Source organism: Bos taurus, chromosome 2 (assembly GCF_002263795.3).
Source record: "Bos taurus isolate L1 Dominette 01449 registration number 42190680 breed Hereford chromosome 2, ARS-UCD2.0, whole genome shotgun sequence".
NCBI lineage: Eukaryota > Metazoa > Chordata > Mammalia > Artiodactyla > Bovidae > Bos > Bos taurus.
Genome location: NC_037329.1, coordinates 22,192,861 through 22,216,671, shown reverse-complemented (window position 1 = coordinate 22,216,671; position 23,811 = coordinate 22,192,861). Strand labels below are relative to the sequence as shown.

Here is a 23,811-nt window from a genome sequence, read left to right as displayed (position 1 = left end):
AAACGCTCTCAATTTTTTCTCAGTCTATCTGAATATATCTATTCAGACATATTTGTGACACCCGCCATGTAACTCTGAGAAAACAGTATCAGCTGAAAGAATGAAAAAGAGGCATATTTTGGAAACTAACATCATTGTAAAATTTGACTCTGGGGTCCTGATTCTGCTAAGTTCAGAGGAAAAAGGTACGAAAAGATCATAAGCTGCCTAATATTCCATTATACGTAAAATGATGAGACTGGGTGGATCAGGGGGCTGTTGGAAACGTGTGGAGGCATTTTCCGCTGGGTGGGTTGGAAAGGGGTGAGGAAGGCTTGTAGGATTCATGGGTGGAGCCAGGAATATGAAGTTTCTTGTGATGCTTAGGACAGGCTCACTCCTAATACTGGAAGTACTCCTAGAGTGGAGTACTGGGATAGTTGACTAAGTACTAAGTACTGGGAGTTAACTAAGGTTCTTTTAACTCCCAATTCTTTAAGATAGGCTGCACAAGGAGTTTTGTGATGCCAAGTTATGGCAGAATTCTTATAAGTGATGCCAAGTTATGGCAGAATTCTTATAAGTTTAGTTGCTAAGTTGTGTCTGACTCCTGCGACCCCATGGACTGCAGCTTGCCAGGCTCCTCTGTCCATGGGATTTCCCAGGCAAGAGTACTGGAGTTGGTTTTACCACTGAGTCAGTGGGGATTCCCCCTCTTAGAAATGACTTCCTAGGATTAGTGATCTGGACTCTTTGCCCAGTGCCACTGGAAGGCACAGACTTTATTCGTCTCACCTAATGTAGGATCTGGAGCCCAGGGGACACTTAATACATGAAAAAATACACGCAGACCTGGGTCTGGACAAGGGGGGAGGCCTGCAGTGATTATCTCCTTCACCCTCCACTAACCTTGGAAAAACAGAAAACTTGATCAACTACTAAGTAAATGCCTGAATGACTCTTTGGGGAAGTCTAACTATAGTTGGGTCTTAAAAAGAGAACATAGGCAATATGGTGATTTTGCTATGTATTTACAGAATTACTTTTTAGTTCTCTAATAAGTAATGCCCCCCAAATGCACGCGCACACACACACACACCCCCCCCCCCAGGACATGATAGATCATGACTATCCCTATCCATCACTTAGAGGTCTGGAGCCCACGACACATTCAAGGGAGTAGTTGTCTACGGTTTGCGTCTATTGCACCTTTAGTGAGAACTTGTAAGCACAGTCAACTTTGGACACATTTATGAGGTGGTACTATGCACCACAGGACATAAATCAGATAATGTTCCTCCCTGTTTAAAACCATCTCATGGTTTCTCATTTCACTTTAAAAATCCAAGCTCTGCCTAGCTCACAAGGACTCACAAAATCTGCCCACCCACCTGCCCCCAGCTCTCTGACTTCATTTCAAGTACACTCCGTCTTGCTAATTACCTTCCAGCCCTTTCTGTTCCTTAAATGCACAGGCTCATTTGCTTTCTGGATCTGACACTTGTAAGCCCTCTTACCTTACTCTTCCTTCCTGGTTCCTTCTCATTCTCTGTTTGTCAGCAAAAATGCCCCCTCTCATGTCCCATCTCTGCTCCTGTCTTCCTTTATCCATCACACTTGTCACCATCTGGTATTTTTTTCATTTATTTAATTGCTTATTTACTTGCACATCTCACCACTAGAAATCAAGTTCCATAGGACCTTGTTTCCTGTTGTTGCCTTAGGATCTAGAACAGCACCTGGTGGGTGTCAATGAATGTTATTTGTTGAATGAAAGAGAAAATAATTAAAAATAGTACCATAACACAACATTCCTTTAAAAGCTTGAGACTGTTTCCCCTAAAGCAGTGACTGAGGAAAGTTAAGGACAGACTTGAACCCCTTTCTTGGGAAGGATTAGGCTAAAGGGAAATCTTCCAGGGAAAGGATACCAGAGATCAGCAGGGAGCCCTTTAGCTCACTGAGGAGCTTGGCAATGCAAGCAGAGTCTCACGCAGTGCAAGTGGTTCTTGTCGTTGAGCAGGGAGGAGAGAAAAATGGGCTACGGAAGTTGAAGACTGAGACAAACGAAAGATCACATGGTGGGCGGGGGAGGGTTCTGACAGCATTATTGACAAAGCAGACCTGGAGGCCACCCTCTGCAGTGAATGCCACTCAGGCAGATGTGAGACGTGAAAGCGCTTTCTGTCCCTTCCTCTGTGCCCAGGTGTTCCCAGATCAGCGTCAGTTTCTTATAAGGAAGTTTAAGGATGAATGAGACTGCAGAGATCAGAGTCCACACTTTCATTTACAAAAGAGAAAATGGGAGTCCAGAGAGATTAAGTGACGTGCCTCTATCACACAGCAGGCAGCAGCAGAGCTGGAGCCAGAAGCCCGGTCTCTCTCTCCATGGTCCAGTGTCATTATGGCCTTAAGTTCAGGGGAGGATTTCACTTAGTTCCTTTGTATAAGCATAAGAAGAGGTGGAAGGAAGAGGGGTAGGGAGAAGGCTGTAACATGGCAGGGAGCAGTTGATGCAGTATTAGTACTGGTGTTAGGGATGTTTGTATTGATGTTGGGGCTTCCCTGGTGGCTCAGACTATGAAGAATCAGCCTGCAATGCAGGAGACCTGGGTTTGATCCCTGGGTTGGGAAGATCTCTTGGAGAAGGGCATGGCAACCCACTTCAGCATTCTTGCCTGGAGAATTCCATGGAAAGAAGAGCCTGGTGGGCTACAGTCCATGGAGTCACAAAGAGTTGGACACGACTGAGCGACTAACACTTTCACTTTTTCACTTTTTTCACTGCGTATGTTAATATAATGAAAGGCTGAAGAAAAGTGGATTGAGAACCTGAGGCAAATAAAGACAATCATGATTCTAGGCTTCAAAGGGAATTTTAAATGCATATATCACCTTATTCAACACATGGACCAGTCCCAGCCTAAAGACAGAGCAAAGCGATAATCAACAGTCTCCAGAACAATCAAGTGAAGAATCTTTCATATTAATCTACAGAAATAGAAAATGAAGAGCAGACAGAGATTATAGCACAACACTGTGGTTCTGACCTGGAAAAAGCAGTAAAGAATCACAGCCAACAACCCTCCTGTGGTGACCCCAAATCAATACAGACTGAGTAGGGCCAACAGCGCCATGAATAAAATATAAGGACAATTGATTTCTTTTCATTCCAGTTTTGCAAACTGTGTTTCCATTACTACCTGTTATAGTGCAGTATTTCCCCAGTAGTAAAAACATGTTTTGGAGGAGGAAATGGCAACCCGCTCCAGTGTTTTTGCCTGGAGAATCCCAGGGACGGGGGAACCTGGCGGGCTGCCGTCTCTGGGGTTGCACAGAGTCGGACACGACTGAAGCGACTTAGCAGCAGCAGCAGCAGAAACATGTTTTAGAATACTGTACTCCTTCCATTCTAAAACACCATTTTCTTCAATAGCAAAACACCCCCCTTATCTTATAGCTTTTTACGGGGAAGAAGAAACAGTACCAGACTAAATGTACACATTTATTATAAGAAAAATTCTACTTTCAAAGTATTAAAATATGGGAATCACATGATTTAAAAGAGCAGAAACAAAGGAATTAGCTTCTTGCCCATAAACCTATCAGTAGTTATATAGAAGGCTGATCATTTAAAAATAATCTCAGAAACAGAAAATCGAAAACTAACATCACACCATTCTATGTCCTGCTAATATAAATTGGTATAACCTTACTTGGGGAAACATTTGCAACATATTTCCTTGTGTTTTGGCAGCTCAGCATCCACTGACCCTACTTACAATGATGTCCTTCAGTTTTTGTTTGGAGACACATCTCTCCCTCCCTCCCTCCCAGACCGTGTGGGTCCAGAGGAATTTACTCCGATTCCAGATACATGAATTGCTGGCTCATGGGAGCCTTGCATTCACGCAGCCCCAGAGACTTTTCTTGGTGATATAGCCTGTGGCCTCATCAGAACCAAGGGAATTTGTGTCTGGAAGACAGAATTCTTCCCGAGGGATGGAGCTGGGTCTGTGAGGATGGAGGGGCTGAAGCTGACTCACTCATCCTCTGACCACATGGGGTCTGAAAATGAGACCAACAATGTGAGAAACGAGAGATGGAGAAAATCAGCTGTTGATTTATTGGGGGAATCCTTCTATACCTGAAGCTAGCTCTATTTTGGACTTCTAACTTACACTAGCAAATAAATTTTCTATTTCATGCAAGTTAGTGTGGTTAGGTTTTCTATTACTGGTAATACAAACACTAATGTGATACAGAAATCAGTACTAGAAGTGAATATGGAATGTGACTAACTCTAAAATGTGCAACTGGCTGATTTAAGGCTGGGTGACAGCTAGTGCGGGCTCTCCTGGGCTAGGAAGTTGGCCATCCTGGTTATGTGATGGCATCACTGCTGGTTGGGCTGCCACCTACTGAATCCTGGGTCGAAGACCACAAGCCTACTGAAGGTGCGCCATTAAAGAATTCAGAGAAAAAACTAGAAGGTTGGAGTATGTTGGCTACATTCAGCCTTCAGTAAGATACACAGCAAAGAGAAATTTAGGATGAAACTTACTGGAAGCCTGCTGGGGTGGGGGCAGGCAAGGGCTTTGTCAATAGAGGCCTTTCCCAGCCTCCCATGATGTGCAACCAAGATGTTTGAGAGTCAAAGAATCCGGAGCCTTGTGGGGTTAAAAACCCCAGTTCTCTACGCTATGCTAACTAACATTAGGCAGAACAGGGCCAAAAGATAACAACAATATCAGGAAAGAAGTCTGACACAAAGGAGAAGCTGAACTTCCCACTGTCTCCCCCAGAGACACTGTGGTCTCTCGTCCGAGCAGAAGGCTGTTACCTTTATTGTAATATACTGGGGTCCTTCTCAGCAGCAAGGAGTAAATTAACAGTGGCTTCACCACCTCAGGCCACTGTTTCAACACTGTACCTAATCAGAGACTGAGATAAAGGCCACAGAACTTAAGAGCGGACTGCGACTCAACACAATTTTGAGTTTTGTTCACTAGTCCATGGAGCTCGGGGATTCTAGAGAATCTTATCACGTTTTTAAATACTAGAGGATAAAACCCTGGAATGGTTGAAAACAGCTTATGACTGCTTAAATCCTAAGGCAATCCCTAGATCCGTGAAGCCAGAGAACAAGGCATAGACTGTGGAACAGGTGCGGCCCTGCCCTGGAGATGGCTCTGGAAGATAACAGCCAAGGAAGACCCTTAAGGAAGAGCAGAAGGAAGTTAAGCACTGACTGACCAAAGTTCCGTACCATCGCCACACAGGTACGATCTGTTCACCGGGTTATAAAATACGCTAGAGACGGGTGACAAATGACTCCTCTCCTTTCCCAAATGGAAGTTTAACCGTGAAATTCTGCTATTGTCCTGCCTCCACCATTGTGCACTGGGCGTTTCATTTATAATTTGCCACTGGACCACGATATACTGCATTTGGGGCTGGCAGACAACATTGTGGAAAGTTTGGCCTTGGCATTGGACTCGGACCTCAACTGTCCACTTTTTGTGGGGAGGAAGGTGAGTGATTTATTCTGTGCGGGCATTTTTGAAACTGTATGTGTAAGACGTGTGTGTGTGCATGTGTGTGTTGGACAGGTAGACAGAGTGCACACTGGTTGCTTTGGGGCTGTCTATCATCCCTTCCCCTAACTTACAGCAGAGCCTCAGATCTGGGGAGGCAGACATCCACTGACTTTTCACTCCTGCTCTTCCAGCTTCAGCAGGAAACTATGTTCAGAATCATGTAATAAACCAAAATGGAAATGAATATGAAAAAGAATATATAAAAAACAGAATCACTTTTCTGTACATCTGAAACTAATACATTATAAATTACTGTGCTTCAATAAATAAATGAGGTAACTGGAAATCCGAATATTGATAGTTAATAATACTAAGATTATTGCTAATTTTAAAGAGTGATAATATTATTGAAGTTATGTTGTTTTTTATAGAGTCTTTAAAGTTTTAGAGATACATACTGAAATATTTGTATATGGAAAGATATGATGTCTAGGTTTGCCCTGAAATGAAAAAGGGGGAAAACAGGTACAGGTTTAAAGAAAACAAAATTGGCCTGAAATCATCATTCTTGAAGCTGGGTGAAGCATACGTGGCACTTCATTATAATGTTCTGACTACTTTTCATATACATTTGAAATATTTCTATAGCAAAAAGTTTAAACAATGATATGAAAAGGACTTGTGGCTCACTCACAAGAGGCCTCATCCACTAGAGGCTGTTAAAGGGGTTTGCTCACTCTGTTATAATCATGTTCAGACCTGGGAGTTTTATAGAAGTTACCTTTTTCTCCTCAAAATGACCTCTTTGGTTGATGGATGGATGGAATGGAACAGAGATTGAGGGCTCCCTTATACTGATTCAGAACCCAAGTAGCTCTTCCTAGAAAGCATCCAGTTCTCAAACTGGGGGACTCTAGGAAAGGCAACAAAAAAGCAAAAATCTAAATTCTAATTTACCAACCAAAGAACCAAAGAAAACAACCCTCCTCCTAGATTAGAACTGTCCATCAGAAATAAAATTTGGTCTATATGTGCAGTTCCACATTTTCTACTAGTTACATTAAAAGGAAAACAATATAAAACAGTAATATTTAACATCCTGTCTCAAAAATATTATCACTACAACACGTACTTACAATAAAAAGCCTGTTAGTTAGGTATTTTGCACTCTTTTTTTCTATTAAGTCTTCAAAAACAGGCGTGTATTTTACTATGAGTGACATTTCAAACACTCAAGAGCCACTACCACATTGGGAACACAGTCCAGACGGTGGGGGCCTGGTGGGAAGAGGCCTCACCGTATTCTAGGTAATTTAATTAAAATGCAAACACTTCCCAGGTAGTCACCAACATCGAATACAAGTGCTCAGACAGTAAGGCGTCTGCTTATAATGTGGGAGACCCGGGTTCGATTCCTGGGTCGAGAAGATCCTCTGGAGAAGGAAATGGCAACCTACTCCAGTACTCTTGCCTGGAAAATCCCATGGACGGAGGAGCATGGTAGGCTACAGTCCCTGGGGTCCCAAAGAATCGGACACGACTGAGCGACTTCTTTCACTTTCATAGAGGGAAAAAACCACATGAGATGGAAGAAGAAGTTTCTTACAACTTAAGGGGCCAAAGGGAGGAAAGCCTTGTTTTCACATCCTGCCAAGTATTTGCTTGTGCACACACCCAGAGTGAAGCTGCTGGCATACGGATAGCTGTGTGCTCCTTCTGGATGCTAATCTGGTGGCTTCATCAGGTATGAAGATCAGGATGGGGTCTCCACCGTGATTTGTGGGGTGGGAACAGCCATACTGCTCCCTATGTGGTCTTCTCTCCAGACATATAGCTGGTTACTCCATGTCTACTGCCAGAGGATAGAACCACGTGGACAAGAAAGCCCTCCCCTGACTAGAAAACAAGGGTCTATCCAGCTCTATGCCTTTGGGCCTGAGGCCACTCAACTGAACCCTGCAGAAGGGCTCACTGACCTGAGACTTCCCCGGGGGCCCCTTGACTGCACAGAAGCTGGGCTTGCCTGGTGCAGCTGCTACCTGGAGAGGCAGACCCAACCCTCCTGCATGTGGGCAGGAAATGGGGGTATTTGTGGGTGTCAAAACAATGGGGAGGCCCTCCTGGGATGCAGGCCAAGGATGCTAGTCAATCTGCAATGTACCAGACTGTCCCACTCAATAAAGAATTGACCCACATAACCTTCAAAGGTCCTGGTGGACACTGATGTAGGTGAAAAAACTGTTTTGTAATCTGAGCTGACAATTAAACTCCATTTTACACGTTATTCAAAGTAAATAAATACTGTTGTATTAGTCCCCAAGTTTCCCAGTAATGCAACTGTCATATAAATGAAATACTATGATTTGCACAGCTCTTTACCAAGAGTTGTTCACCTTGGCTGGAAAATGTGTTCCAATGCATTGCCACTGGTGGGAATGAAGTCTCTCTTACCCAAATTAGTCTGCAGTTGCAATGCCCTACTCACGATGATTATCAGTGCAACTGCAAAACCCTGACCACTTCATTTTGTTTGCTAATGAGTACTACCTGATTGCTTACAATTGAAGTTATTTTATAATAAATTACATTCCTTGTATTAATTAATAAATTATAATTGTAATTAATCCTCTTCTTAATTACAGATAACGATTACACAGATTTGGAGAGGAATGATGTATGTGGTCAGATCATTTCCCTGGTGAAAGTTCACTGACGTTTGTGAAGGGGACATTAGAAAACCCTGTTATTCAAAATGAGTCCGAGGTCAGACAGGGTTGCGAGCCACTGCTTCTGCGCATGCCCCTGACCGAGTTCCCTTTGAAGTCAGGCATCGCTGGGGCGGCTGGAGAAGAGGCAGAGGCTGAGCCCCTGGCTTCGCGAAGGCTCTCAGCCTGGCTTCGCGATGTCCGCGAGGAAGGCCGGCTCCACCGAGGGGGTGGCGAAGGAGGAGCCCAAGAAGAAATGAGCCCAAGAAGAAACCAGCTCCCGGCTCCCGGCTCCCGCAAAAGTGGAAACAACGCCAAAAACTGTGGCAGGAAAGCATACATCTTTAGACAAAAAAGTGCAAACAAAAGGGGAAAAGGGGAGCAAAGGGGAAACAGGCTGAAGTGGCAAGAAACTAAAGAAGACTTACCTGCAGAAAACAGAGAAACTAAAAACCGAGGAGAGCCCAGCCTCTGATGAAGCAGGAAAGAAGCCAAATATGCTGAATATCACACCCAATCCAATCAGGGGGCCCGTCTCCCTTTTTGTATAATCCAGAGATCTATTTTTATCAACCGTTTTGAAATGCACATTTTTTAAGCAGCTCTAGAAACGTTTTTAAAAATGAAGGAATCCCACCTCATCCCATTTTTTAAGTGTAAATGCTTTTTCTTTTTTTAATGAGGTGAAAGCATTTGTTGGTGGTTTATTTTTTGGTACAATAAGAAAACAAGTGGGATGTTGAGTATCCGAGGCTTTGATTGTCTTGGGTGTCAGTTTAACCGTTCCATAGATGAGGGGTTCCTTTTATATCCTATCCTATAATACAAAGCATGGCAGTGTTGTATTATACTGCCATATATAAATTGTGGTTTGGAGTCAGCTGTGTATTTAATGCCTTGAACACTTTACTTCTCTTCCCATGTTGTTTTTGGTAGAACTGTTGCCTAAAGCAGACCACTCACTCCTTGATCTTGGCTCTCTGGGACAGAATTTTGCACACTCTATAACATCTTTGGTCGAACCGAGTGATAGACAATTTAAGTATGTAGTGTATATGATTTAAATTGTGAATTCATGGGACTTGCAATGTAACAGCATGTCAATATTTGAAGATATTGGTCCTTGATATTCTGTTAAGGAAAATCTGCCTCCAAATTTTAAGCTGGGAAGCTGCTGGAATAACTTCAGAAAAGAATCACAACTACATGATTTTTTTAAAGATTTTTTGTATGTATATTGAGAATTGTGAACAAATTGAAATGTCTGTATACTGATCCTCAAAACAACTACATGAATTTTTAGATCTTTGCTAAGTGTTTTAAGAATTGTGTGCAAAGCGAAATGTCTGTGTACTGATCATAGAATCTCAATTATGAAAGAATTTCTTGAAGCACATGAAAAAAAAAAAAAAAGTCAGGCATGGCAATTTGACGGCTCTGCTCCTCCAGCCTGGGGAATGGGGAGAGGAGCCCGCAGGGACTGTCCTGGCTGCTCACCTACAGTCGTGGGAGGGACTCTCAGGCCGTTTCCCAATGGTCACAGCTGCATGCAGAGCTGCTTGCTGCTCTTCCCTAGCAGCCCCAGCTTCTCTCAGTGGTTTGGCTGAAACAATGTGTTCTACTCGAATGACCCCAGATTCCATCTGATTTTGCCACTTCAAGAACTTTCCGCCTCCCATTTGGCTGCTCTGGAGTCTCCAAATGACTGACTGGGAAAACAGACTGTTGGAAAAACACCTCCAGGTTGTCTTAAAGGGATGGCTGCCCCACCAGGCCGCTGGAAAGGCGTGCAAAGTGCCTCCTGCTGGACCAAAGGCAGGTACATTGTTCCCCCCAACTCCAAAGACAGGTGGAGGGGCAAGAGATCACAAGAGGTGCGGCCGCAAGGTGACCTGCTCTACCACTGTGCGTGTGTGTTGGTTTTTGGCTCATTGGGGTTTTTTGTTTTTGTGTTTGCTCAGTGCTGACAAAAGGACTCCTCCCCGCTGCTGCATGGAAGCTGCTTAATTCAGTCTTGGATCATTTCATCCTGTTGAAACCATTCCAGCAGAATGGACAGAACCATCAGCTGGTGGCTGGTGTAAAAAGCAACTCCATGACTACATTTAAATATTGACTAGTTTGAGAATAGCAAACCACAAAGACGTGAGGTGTAAAAACCACATGTGGTTTATATTTTGTAGGACACCCTCAGGAAGGTAAATGGACATAGTTTAAAAAAAAAGTCAGAATGGTTTCTCCCTGCTTCACCCCTACCTACCACCATTAAAAAATAATAAACAAAACAAGACTAAGCAACAATTAAACTGAGCCCAACCTGGGTGTTAGACTTGGCTTTGGGATGGCAGCTCTGTCCTAGCGAGGCAAATATGTAGCTGTCTGGGTTTCACGGCCAAGGTCAAACATAACCCCAACCTGTGGCCTCCCAACTCCAGCCACTGCCCCTCCTGGTCAGCACAGCCGCCTTCCTTATTCACTGGCCCCTCTGGCCCCACATGCAACCTCCTGGCCAGTCTTCTCCAGCCAAGAAGAAAAACACACAAGGAAGATTATTTTCTGTAAGTAAAATCTTCTAGGATCTTTTATCTGCTCTCCCTGTGTTCCTGTCTCTTAACTACACGGCTGTCCAGGAGCGGGAACACTGTGAGGGCTCCCATGGGGTCTCAGCGCCTATGGTGTGCTGAGTGCTGGTTCAGGTGTTGGGGATGCCACAGATATCAAACGGTGAGATCACACAGTGATCACCACGCTCACGGAGCGTTCAGATCTGAGTTGATGATGTGATGGAAGGAAAGCAATTTATCTCCCATTCTGTGCAGCACAGGTGTTACACCAGAGTAGCCTTAACAAGGTCACACCCAGAGGAAGGGCTAACTCAGGCAGACTCTAGTGTAAATGTACAGCATCAAAGTCTGGGGGTAATCAGTTGTATTTGAGAACCATTTCCATACAAACATACTTGAGGACACCCTGCCAGGCCAGCCCACAAAAGTCTTATTTAATTCTCAATAGGGCTCAACTAAAACTTTAGTTTCAGTTCTTCAAGGGAGAGGGCTTCACTGCTGCACCAAGCTCAGCTTCTGCCCCATCCCCGAGCCAGCCCTACACTGTCCCTTGACCTCACTCCAGACGTAAGGGGCCCCTGTCCCTAAGTACTTTTTACCCAGCAGTCCTAACTCCCCTCCATAGGGTAAGATGATCTCATCAAGATGTCAGGAGGAAATTGACTTGCTGCCTTTTACTTTTAAAGACAGAGGGGTTGTTAACCCAAGTTAGTAGGCTTTTTGTTCAGAGAAAGGAAGGCATTCAGGTGGAAGGAAATGCTGTCTGGGGTAAACTTAAGTTTCTCCTACTTTTTATAGTTTTCTATTATGAAAAAGTCATATGTGAAAAGTTTAGAAAATATGAATAATATAATTTTAAAATGACCCATTAATACTCAGAGAAAACCAGTTACCATTTTAGACTTTCCTTCCAATCTTTTTTCCTGTGTATGCATCTGAAATGGGATCATACTATATATATATATATATATATATATATATATATATATATATATAGTTTTATATTCATCTTTCTCACACTCCCCCATGTTCCCAAATATTAGCCTAACATAATTTTAATAGCTGCATGTTTCATTTTTATGGATGTTCTATTACCTATGTAAATATTTGTCATTGGTAGACATTTAAATTACATCCAATTTATTATTATAAATCCTACTATGACTAATATGCTTGTACTGAAATGTTTTGTGACCCTTTCAGATTATTTCCTTAGGGTACATTTATTAGAGTACAGTAACTAGAAATGAAATATATGAAGTTTTTCCTTTTTCCTTTGATACATATTGTTACACTGTTTTCTCAGTTTTACCATTCTTATTCTCACTAGCACCCATTTCATTTCTCTTCAACATGCACCACTGTCACTTTCCAAAATCTGCTAATTTGATAGACAAAAAAATTGTATGTATGAGCCATTTTAATTTTCATTTCTTTGATTATTAATGAGGTTGACAATGTTTTATATATTTACTATCTTCTCCGTTTTTAGAATGTCTTTTTCCATTAGCTGTTATCTGGATTTTTTTTTAATTATAGGCTTTTAAACTTTTTCCCTTATTTCTTCTGTTTTTGAATTTGAAGACCATCTAAAGGCTCCATGACTTTTCATAGAGAAAATAAAATGTTTTAACCATTGGGAGACTGGGTGGACAGCAGTGACTATTTCTGTGTGTTTATAAAGCACATTTCATAAATCAAGAATCACCCCTACTCCCAACAGATAATATGCTTACAAAAGAATTCCCTGAGATTGCAACTGTGGCAACTGTGGAGCCTCTGAGAATGTTCACCTTCTAAGCAATGTTTCCATCCCACATTGAAAGGAAAGAGCAGGCCATCCAGGTACATCTGACCACAGTTCCTCCTGTCTCAAAGGCAGAAGTTGGAGTGCCCTGATTTACACGTGCAGACATGTGTAAACTTCTAAAGTCTGAGTCCAGAAAACAACCATTATGACCCTGAGTCACCGTATTCCATCTTTCACAAGACTGAAGTTCCCAGGAACTAAGGAGTAATTTAGGCTGCCTTAATAAGCATTGGAGTAGGAAATGGCAACCTACTCCAGTATTCTTGCCTGGAAAATCCCATGGACGGAGGAACCTGGTAGGCTACAGTCCATGGGGTCGCAAGGAGTCGGACATGACTGAGTGACTTCACTTTCAATAAGCATCCAAGCTTCCATTATCTTTACCATCTTCCTTAGCCATTCTGCAAATATTCTGGAAAAAGTAAAATCTAACTTAGAATTTTTTTTAATTAAAAACTTGGTGATAAAAACCCTTCTGAGCCTACATCATTCATTCAAAGTAACTACAGTTAGCTATTTGATGATTAACAGGAAGACCTGGGCTGGAATGACATCCTTTGGTCTCCTTTTCACCTGGGTCTTCCCAAGAGCTGTTCCTCAGTTCATAGTTTTCTCTCCTGGACTTTGCAGATGTTCAGTGTGTCTCGGTGAGAAAGGTATACGCTTTGGGGTAAAATGCCTGACACAATGCTAAACGCTCAACAACATCAGCTATCATTATTACTATTAAGTGAGCTCAACTTCTCCCTAGTTATACTTGGTAAAGGAGGGAACACAGCAGGCGAAGTGGCTCCTTTTATTTCTAGAGGGATGATTCGATGTAATTTAAGGATAAAGAATATATTCTATATCATAGTTAAGAAAGAGCTTCCCAGATGAAACAGTGGTAAAGGATTCTCCTGTAATGCAGGAGGTGCAGGAGACACGAGTTCTGATCCCTGGGTCAGGAAGATCCCCTGGAGGACATGGCAACCCACTCCAGTATTTTTGCCTGGGAAATCCCATGGACAGAGGAGCCTAGAGGGCTACAGTCTATGGGGCTGCAAAGAGTTAGACATGACTGAGCATGCGTAAAATAATTAAGAAAACCTGGGTACTCATAATTTCAGAGTCTCCATTTTATATTGGTTCTACAGTTAGTTTTCAGGTCCACTTAGGCCTGTCTCAAAAACCTGGCATCAATCTACACAATTTGTGCTGGTCCCATTCTCATTTACAAATGCCTCTGCATTTCTGTGCAATTTTAAATGTCATTGGGCTCAGTGGACACAGACTCAGAAAAAATGCCCCAGAAACTGCCTAAAAAAACAGTTTCTTGTAAAAGTTAAGAAGAAATAGGAACTTGTAAATTGATTTTGTGTTCACTGCCTTGTTTTCATTTCACCTGGAGAGGCTCCCTGCCAGCTGTCAGTTAAAGTTCCAAGAGGAGGATGGGGACCCCAGATCCGCCGCTTCAGAGGCTGGACTTGTCTTCAGTGCACTATGAAAGGGTCCCAGAGCCCTTTGAGACTGTCTCACCCAACTGGGGAACAAAAGACAGAGCTTCTTATCAAGCCTGCTTTATTCTAGTGATTGGGAAGTGCAGAGAGAATAGGAATGGTCTGTGAATGTTTTCAGAGATGGCACATAATGAACTGAAAGAAAACAGGCCTTGAGACAAGATCTGATGTCTCTGAGCAAGTGAGAAAACAAAACCATGATTCCTATCATTGTGCCCAAGTTCAGCCACCGCAAGCTGAGGGACTCTGACGTGAAAGTCAGTTGTGCCAAGAGTCAAGTGAAGCTTCAGCAAAATTTAATACCACACAGAAAACACTATGAGGATCCAACTCCTGTTGGCAGGGAATTCATGGAAAACCAATATGAAGATCACCAATGGGAAATTTTATTTTCCAAAGTACAAAGGCTTCTGAACACAGAATTTTATATTCATCCAAGATTTGCTCCTACCTCATTGAAAATACTCTCTGGAGGTATATTTTTAATATTCTTCACTAGTGGGGTCTACTGAATTCTATTCAACCTCTAATTGCACAAACGTGGAAATGAGGTTTTCTTCCCTTGCTTTCCCACCTCCTCCCTATATATCTTGTAAATATAGATGGGGATTTCTCAGAAGTGCTGAGAGACACAAAGCTGAGGTATGTCAAAGTCTTTATAGGCATAAGTTGTACAAGGTTGGGCAATGGAGAACAACACATATCATATCCTGGATTCATTAACAATTACTTAAAAACAGTGTAAAAGACAGTGAAGAGGGCTTCTCAGGTGGCTCAGTGGTAAAGAATCCGCCAGCCAATGCAGGAGACACAGATTCAATCCCTGGTCCAGGAAGATACCACCTGCCACGGAGCAACTAAGCTCGTGCGCCACAACTACTGAGCCTGTGCTCTAAAGCCCAGAGCCGCTGCTACTGAAGTCTGTGTACCTAGAGCCCAAGGTCTGCAACAAGAAAAGCCATCGCAGTGGGAGAAGCCTGAGCACCACACCAGAGAGTAGCCCTCACTCGCTGCAACTAAAGAAAAGCCCAAACAGTAACGGAAACCCAGAGCAGCAGTAAATAAATAAATAAATAACTATAAAAGGCAGTATACAGTATATGTTGCTCAGGAAAGTGACTGGGACCTGTTGCTGCTTTGCTAGAATTCGAGCTTTTACAAAAATAAAGTCCATAGCAGGGATGGGGCAATTCAGTGGTGATTTTCCTTAAGTGTAACTCTTCCTATTCCCTCCCCCTACGCAAGAAAGCAGTAACACTTAAAAAAGTATAAAATCAGAATTGGATGAAAGTCAAATCAGTTTCCTTTACATCCATAAATGTGGGAATATAAAATCACTATAAACTTACTATGGTTGTATATTTTAAATCTCTAGTCCTATTTTCCTTAGCATAAGCATAAAAGAACTGAAAGGTTCAGAATTTACTTGTAAGATACTATAAAATATTACTATCCTCAAAAATAAAAGAAATGTATGAATTTATGGAAGAGGAATAATATTTATAAAGCATATTAGTAAAAACACTATATGTTTGCACATCAACATTTAAGAGCATTCAAAGGTCATTTATTTAAAAAAATTTAAAGTATAATAAAAGGAAACTTAAGAATGACTTTACTCAAACTTGCAGTTTCTAAAAATTTATCAGAACCAGAGAGCCTGGAAGGATCAAAGATTAAGCAGAAATCCACATTCAAGAAGGTTCCATGGAATTCTCAGAGAGAGCAGGCAAAGGGTCATCTGAGGACACTATTTTAGCCTAAACTTTGAGTATCATTCAAACAGGGAGCCAGTGCCTGATGTTAACAAAACACAGTTTTCTACTGGTAAGGTCAGATGACAGCCCATCCTGTCTGCCAAAATTCGTGGATGAGAAATCATTTCATGAAGTCATGCACAAACATGAAATACACTGTGAAGCTCTGCTGCCATCCCTCAATCATCGCTTGCTTGGCCAAGCTGATGGCCAGCAGGAATATCTCCCTCTGCAAAGCTGTTTCAAAGTAATAACTTGGAGGAAGTGGTGTGCTGATACCATGAAAAAAAAAAAATCCCTCAAACACAAAGATAGTTCAAAAAGCATCTGTATATGCTCAGAGGAAACAAACAGCTCAGCTAATTTCAACTCAAAATAAACCCAAGAGACCAGTTTACCTTGGCCTTAGTCACACACACACAAATGCAGGAAAACTGAGGGTCAGCAATTATCCAATAATTTCGTTCTGTGTCAAAGGGGATGAAAGGGGATGAAAGGGGGAAGATTACCCATCCTGGGGCAGGATGGAGTGAGAGAAGATACCCTACCCCCATGGCTTCCCACACAGATTCACATGTATGTAAGGGGACTGCACACTATTCTCTCCATGAGACCGGTGGGCCCTGAAGTCTGACCTCTCTTGCTGAAGCCAGTAGTAGATCAGAAGCTATTCTGCGCCTCTAACACCTGGTCTCCCCATCGCTGAAGCCTTGCCATGGGTCTTCCTTCCGCAACATTGTCCTTACAGAGCTAAGAAAGGAGCAGGATACCTAAAATCTTTTTTCTTTTGGTCAACCTTAGGCTGAAATATACCTACAGTCTTTTAAACTGACCAATATTGAATCTCCAGCTTTCAAGCATTTATAAATATTCTTCAAATTAAGTGAACAAATTAGCAACAAAGATCACATTATATTTGGTTTTGAAAACCATTTGGAATTTTCTGTAAAATCAGCTACTTTTCTGACAGAATAGGTGGTGACTACTACCAAAATCTTAAAATGATCCTTATTTTTAAATTTTTTTTTCAAATAACTTTCATTTGAGAAGATCATTAGATACGTCAGCAAAAATCTTTAAATTGTTTTTTTTTTTCAGTCCTGGTTCTGTATCACTGTTTTGATGTCTTTTTTTGCTGACAGGGTGAAGGAAGTTCCAAAAGCCCTTCAGATCTGATCATTTGAGGAAACTCTCACAGCTGAAGACATATTTATTTTATTTCATTTTCATTTTTCTGAGAGGAAGACAGAGGAGAGTGATTGACTTTTAATATCAGAAACATGTGTCACTGACCGTCAACTGTGTAATAAGGTTTTTAGTTTAAAATATTTAGTACCCAGATGACATGTGGGGACAATTAAAGTATATCAGAGGATGCTTCCCCCTTCCCCTTCATGATATTCAGGTTGGGAGCAGGAAGCAGAGATTTTGTCTCAGCTCAACAGCCCACCCAAGGGCAGCTCCCCCCTGCAGTTTTTGATGTCTGTCTTTCTAGGTGGAACACCAGTCGGCAATCCTCTGCAGCTCATAAAACCCAACATAACCTTTAGGGCTTCTCTGGAAAAAACACATTGAGTAACAAGGGATAGAATGCTTTCTGTTCAGTGTTTCCATTGCTATTCTCTGACCAGAAGAAATACCAAATCATAGGCATCTGGAGAAGAGAGATGGCCCAGAAAGAACAATGGTCTCACACAGCTTGCGAGCTCTGACCCCCTAAAAGCTGGCTTCCCGCTGTCTTGTTTCCTGTGGAGCCACAGGCATTACAGCAAAGAGCCCTTGCTGTCAGCCCTGACTCAGTGATTGACTTCTAGAGCGGTGGTAACTTGCAGGGAGTGCAATGCCGTTCTGATCACCTTGAAGATGAAGGAAGCGGCGAAAAGATGCGGGTCCATGGCAGTGACAGTCAGAGAAGGAAGTGTGGTCCATGAGGATGCGTACCATGTGATATAAGCTTCTCCCTAGGAACTTTCCTAACGCATCATTCAGCTTTAGAAAATAATCAGAACACCCATCACCATCTTCGTGTTTAGTTTATCCACCACACAGTGCTTTCTTGGCTGGTCCATGGCACGGAAAGAATTGGATAAGGTACCAGAAAGTTAGACAAGCTACACTGTGAACTGATGCAGAGGTGGAAAGGGCATGACTTAGAAAGGCATAGGTTCAAAAAAGGTCTCTGAGGTTTCATTTCCACAGTTCTTAGTCACGTAATTTCCTTTCTGGATCTTAACAGTGACTAACAGGCCTTAGAAAATGAATCGGTGTACTAGGTGGAAAAAAATGCCATATGTCACTGGGTCTCTTCTACAGTGTGAAGTTTTTCTTAACCCTTTCTTTATGAGTCCCCTTTTCAGAATAATTTAAAATTCCATAATTACAAGTGCTTTCTCTGTGCCTACATTCCCCTTCTGAGACCAAATGCTGCTAGACTCACCTTGTGAGTGTGTGCTCAGTCGCTCAGTCGTGTCCACCTCTTTGTGACCCCTTGGATTGTAGCCCTCCAGGCTCTTCCATCCATGGGACTCTCCAGGCAAGAATACTGGAGTGGCTTGCCATTTCCTCCTCCAGGGGCTCTTCCAGACACAGGGACCGGACCCACATCTCCTGTGTCTCCTGCATTGGCAGGCTGATTCTTTACCACTGAGCCACCAAGGAAGTCCAAGCCATGGCCAACTGGACAAGAACAGCTCCCAGTCTTCAGGATGGGGAGCATACTGTACTGGCTGGGCATGAAAAACTCTACTCAAATGGGGCAATCAGGTTCCTCCCAGCCTCAGAATGATGAAGTGGGGGATCAAGGAGAGGGAGGGACAATCAGTTGATGGAACCAGACAAGAGACAGAAAGGAACAGCTGAACCAGTTAAGCAGTGGACATGAAGAAAGAAGAGGTCTAAACTGCATCCTAGCCTTCAGTAATTTTAATAGTATTAATACTAACAACACCAACAATAATAGTGAACATTCATTGCACCCTTACTGTGTGCTAAGGAGCATTACAAATATTGTACAAATATTGATTCATTTGTTTTCTCAATAATTCTATGAAGTAGATGATGACGGCAATGGGACACAGAGAAGTTAAGTAACTTGACCAAGGCTACATAGCTTTTAAGTGGTAGAGACACAGCCTGAACTCAAATGGCCTGGTCCCAGAGTCCATGCTTCCAATACATGCCTCCTTGTGGAGCTAGTCCTGAGTTCCCCCTTACTAACCTTCCTATAATAAACTCCCTTTATTAGTGAGGCCTGACAGAGGGTCTATTTCTTGCTCCCCTACTGTCTCACAATTAGTATTTTCCTTTGCACCACTCAACATAAATCTTAGTAACTTAAAGCACATATTTATTAAATCAAGAATCATTTAATGCTTACTATGTGCCAGGAAATGCTATGAGCGTTGCAAGCTATTCCAGCTTTCTCACGAACTCTTCCTTGGCGGAAAGGGACTTGGTCTGCACATTCCACCACATTACAATGTGTTTCCGATATCTATTTTCTTAGGTAACACTTCCATGACCTTATGCATGATATATACTATGATGTCCTATTTTTGTACATATTGTATTTTCTTTTTGTATAATACTATGTTGTATCCTGAGCTCATTGATAAAATAATGTCTAAATAGCACATTTTAAAAAGCCATCAATACTTAAAAAACTAAAAATAGAGTTACCATATAATCCTACAATCCCCTTCCTGGGCATATAGCCAGATAAAACCATAATCCAAAAAGATACATGCACCGCCCCTCAATGTTTACTGCAGCACTATTTACAATAGCCAAGACATGGAAGCAACCTACATGTCCAGTGACAGATGAATGGAAAAGAGATGAGGTATATATACCATGAACTATTACTCAACCATAAACAAGAATGGAATAATACCATACGCAGCCACATGGATGGACCCAGAGATGATCATATTAAGTGAAGTAAGAGAAAAACAAATATCACATGATATCACTTATCAGTTCAGTTCAGTCTCTCAGTCATGTCCGACTCTGCGACCTCATGAACCGCAGCACGCCAGGCCTTCCTGTCCATCACCAACTGCCGGAGTCCACCCAAACCCACGTCCATCGAGTCGGTGATGCCATCCAATCATCCCATCCTCTGTCATTCCCTTCTCCTCCTGCCCTCAATTTTTCCAAGCATCAGGGTCTTTTCAAGTGAGTCAGCTCTTCGCATCAGGTGGCCAAAGTATTGGAGTTTCAGCTTCGACCTCAGTCCTTTAAATGAACACCCAGGACTGATCTCCTTTAGGATGGACTGGTTAGATTTCTTTGCAGTCCAAGGGACTCTCAAGAGTCTTCTCCAACACCACAGTTCAAAAGCATCAATTCTTCAGCGCTCAGCTTTCTTTATAGTCCAACTCTCACATCCATATATAACCACTAGAAAAACCATAGCCTTGACTAGATGGACCTTTGTTGGCAAAGTAATGTCTCTGCTTTTCAATATGCTGTCTAGGTTGGTCATAACTTTCCTTCCAAGGAGTAAGCGTCTTTTAATTTCATGGCTGCAGTCACCATCTGCAGTGATTTTGGAGCCCCAGAAAATAAAATCAGCCACTGTTTCCACTGTTTCCCCATCTATTTCCCATGAAGTGATGGGACCGGATGCCATGATCTTAGTTTTCTGAATGTTGAGCTTTCAGCCAACTTTTTCACTCTCCTCTTTCACTTTCATCAAGAGACTCTTTAGTTCTTCTACACTTTCTGCCATAAGGGTGGTGTCATCTGCATATCTGAGGTTATTGATATTTCTCCCGGCAATCTTCATTCCAGCTTGTGCTTCTTCCAGCCCAGAGTTTCTCATGATGTACTCTGCATTTAAGTTAATTAAGCAGGGTGACAATATACAGCCTTGACGTACTCCTTTTCCTATTTGGAACCAGTCTGTTGTTCCATGTCCAGTTCTAACTGTTGCTTCCTGACCTACATATAGGTTTCTCAAGAGGCAGGTCAGGTGATCTGGTAGTCCCATATCTTTCAGAATTTTCCACAGTTTATTGTGATCCACACAAAGGCTTTGGCATAGTCAATAAAGCAGAAATAGATGTTTTTCTGAAACTCTCTTGCTTTTTTGATGATCCAGATATTGGATGTTGGCAATTTGATCTCTGGTTCCTCTGCCTTTTCTAAATCCAGCTTGAACATCTGGAAGTTCATGGTTCACATATTGCTGACGCCTGGCTTGGAGATTTTGAGCATTACTTTACTAGCGTGTGAGATGAGTGCAATTGTGTGGTAGTTTGAGCAGTCTTTGGCATTGACTTTCTTTGGGATTGGAATAAAAACCGACCTTTTCCAGTCCTGTGGCCACTGCTGGGTTTTCCAAATTTGCTGGCATATTGAGTGCAGCACTTTCACAGCATCATCTTTTAGGATTTGAAATAGCTCAACTGGAATTCCATCATCTCCACTAGCTTTGTTCGTAGTGATGTTTCCTAAGGCCTGCTTGACTTCACATTCCAGGATGTCTGGCTCTAGCTGAGTGTGAGTGATCACACCATCATGATTATCTGGCTCATGAAGATCTTTTTTGTACAGTTCTTCTGTGTATTCTTGCCACCTCTTCTTAATATCTTCTGCTTCTGTTAGGTCCATACCATTTCTGTCCTTTATTGAGCCCATCTTTGCATGAAATGTTCCCTTGGTATCTCTAACTTTCTTGAAGAGATCTCTAGTCTTTCCTTATATGTGGATATAAATGAACTTATTTACAAAATAGAAATAGACTCACAGACATAGAAAAACTTACGGTTACCAAAGGGGATGGGGGTGGGTAGGGGGCACAGGAAAGATAAGCTAGAAATCTGGAATTAACATATACACACTACTATATTAAAATAGATAATCAACAAGGACCTCCTCTACAGCACAGGGAACTATACTCAATATCTTATAATAATCTATAATGGAAAATAATCTGTAAAAGGTTATATATATGTACACATATACATATGTATAACTGAGTCACTTTGATATACACTTAAAACTAAAATAATATCGTAAATTAGCTACAATAAAAAATAAATCACCCAAACAAAAACAGATGTGGTAAAGATGGCTCCCCGCCCTTCCCCAGGGTTTCAAACGTCCTTCCTAAGTTTCAGAGGTCTTCCTTCCTCGGATTCCGGGTCAGAGTGAGGCCATGGGGAGGGCAACAAGTTAAGCTCTTGCTGGCTGGGAATGGCTTGGAAAGAGTATGTGCCTGGAGCTGCCACGTTCCCCGCGGACACTGCAGAGCTGCAGCGGTTCTGGCAGGGCCACTCAGGAGTGTGAACCATGGCCTTTTCTCTGACCTACCAAAGCCCAAGGGCAGCTACTTGTTCACTGCAGGGAACCCCATCACCACTAAATGATGCTCATATATGTCTGTAGCACTCGCAGGACGGGAGCTCCCAGACACTGGGGTGTCACGTTGTCTCACCTCTACACCCCAACAGCACCCTGCTCTTCCTACTGAGTAGAAGTATACTCTGCTAACCCTTTGGATTATTTCTTTTTGGTCCCTCTCTGTTTCTCTCTGTACATATAAATATAAACGTGTGTGTGTGTGTGTGTGTGTGTGTGTATGAAATGTGCATGTGTATAAATCCTAATTAAAATTAAGATTATAATGTATCCAACTCTTGAATCCAGTTTTTCGTTATTCTTTCGTGCCACTAAATATTCTTGGAAAACATGATTTTTAACAACTGCATGATATCCTATGCCAAAATTTATTTAATATTCTTCTGTTGCTGGCCATATAGTCATCTCTTATTTTGCTTTTATAAATGTGCCAATATCAGTATCATGACATGCAAATTCTTGTGCTCAGCTAGGATTATGTCATAGAATAAATTTCAGAAACAGAAATACTGGATCAAATAGTCTGAACAATTTAAACTCTCTTGAAACACAGTGCGAAGGGCTTACACTTCCTCTGGCGTCCTAAAGGAATGCCCTATTCACCATACTCTTTCCAACACTGAATATTACAGTTTTAGAAGAGCTTTATCTTAATCTGCTCTCTTCAATGGGCTAGAACAGAGTATATATTGAAACTCTATACTCCCAAGTAAATGTCAGATGGGTCACTTACAAACAAGAGTAAAACAAGCCTATGATCAGCAGCCCCATCTTCAAGCCCTTGGAACCTTAAAATGCTTTAGAATTTTAGAAAAGGAAATTACTTTAGAGGTCACACAGTAAACTGTTTCAGTTTACAAATAAGGTAACCAAATCTCCCAGAGGTTGTGGACCTGGGAAATGCATTCAAGTTAGAACTAGAATCTAATTGTTTTGCCTTGTGAGTCATTTTTTTAGAATAGGTTGAAACAATTTAACAGAAGCAAAAGCCATTGTTACCAGAGTGAAAGTATAAAGGAAAAGAAGCATACAATATTTTTCAAGAAGGAAATCATTACTGTTCTAGATTCTATTTTATCTTCATCAAGTCAGAATAACTTGTTTTATAGACAAAAGCAAAAGTTCACATCTAAGTACTACTTTGATCTTAAGATCTTTGTTTAAATCTCCAACAGATTTTTTTGCCCCACAAACATGAAAACATCCAGCATTGATCTATTATTTTTTCATCTAGCCAACATTTACTAAGAAGATACTCTGGCCAGGGACTGTACTGGTGCTGGGGTAGCAGCGGGAAGTAGAGCAAGGTAGGAAGAGAGGGGTTTGTTCTTGGGGGATGGGAGGCAGGAAGATAACGTGAGCAGATGATCATAATGCATGTGACTGGGTGGTGACAGGGTACAAAGGTGCGGCAAGGGTGGCAGAGCAGTGGGTATGGAAGGCTTTGCAGAGGAGCTGGCCATGAGCTGTGCTTGAAGGCAGTCTGCTAAGCAGAGGAGGCCATGAGAGAGCAGGGCTGCTCCTTAGACGCAGCTGGCTGGGAAGGTACTCTAGCGTCAGATAGTGTTCAGGAATTTGGACTCCCAAACTG

At 42.1% G+C, this 23,811-nt stretch overlaps 1 protein-coding gene and 1 pseudogene across 4 annotated transcripts in view; one reads left to right on the top strand and one right to left on the bottom strand.

The window, feature by feature from the left end:
- WIPF1 (WAS/WASL interacting protein family member 1) overlaps positions 1–23,811 on the bottom strand; it is a 128,973-nt gene that overhangs the window by 42,420 nt on the left and 62,742 nt on the right. The gene's annotated exons all lie outside the window — the stretch shown is intronic.
- LOC101904308 (non-histone chromosomal protein HMG-14-like) overlaps positions 1–23,811 on the top strand; it is a 51,127-nt pseudogene that overhangs the window by 1,263 nt on the left and 26,053 nt on the right.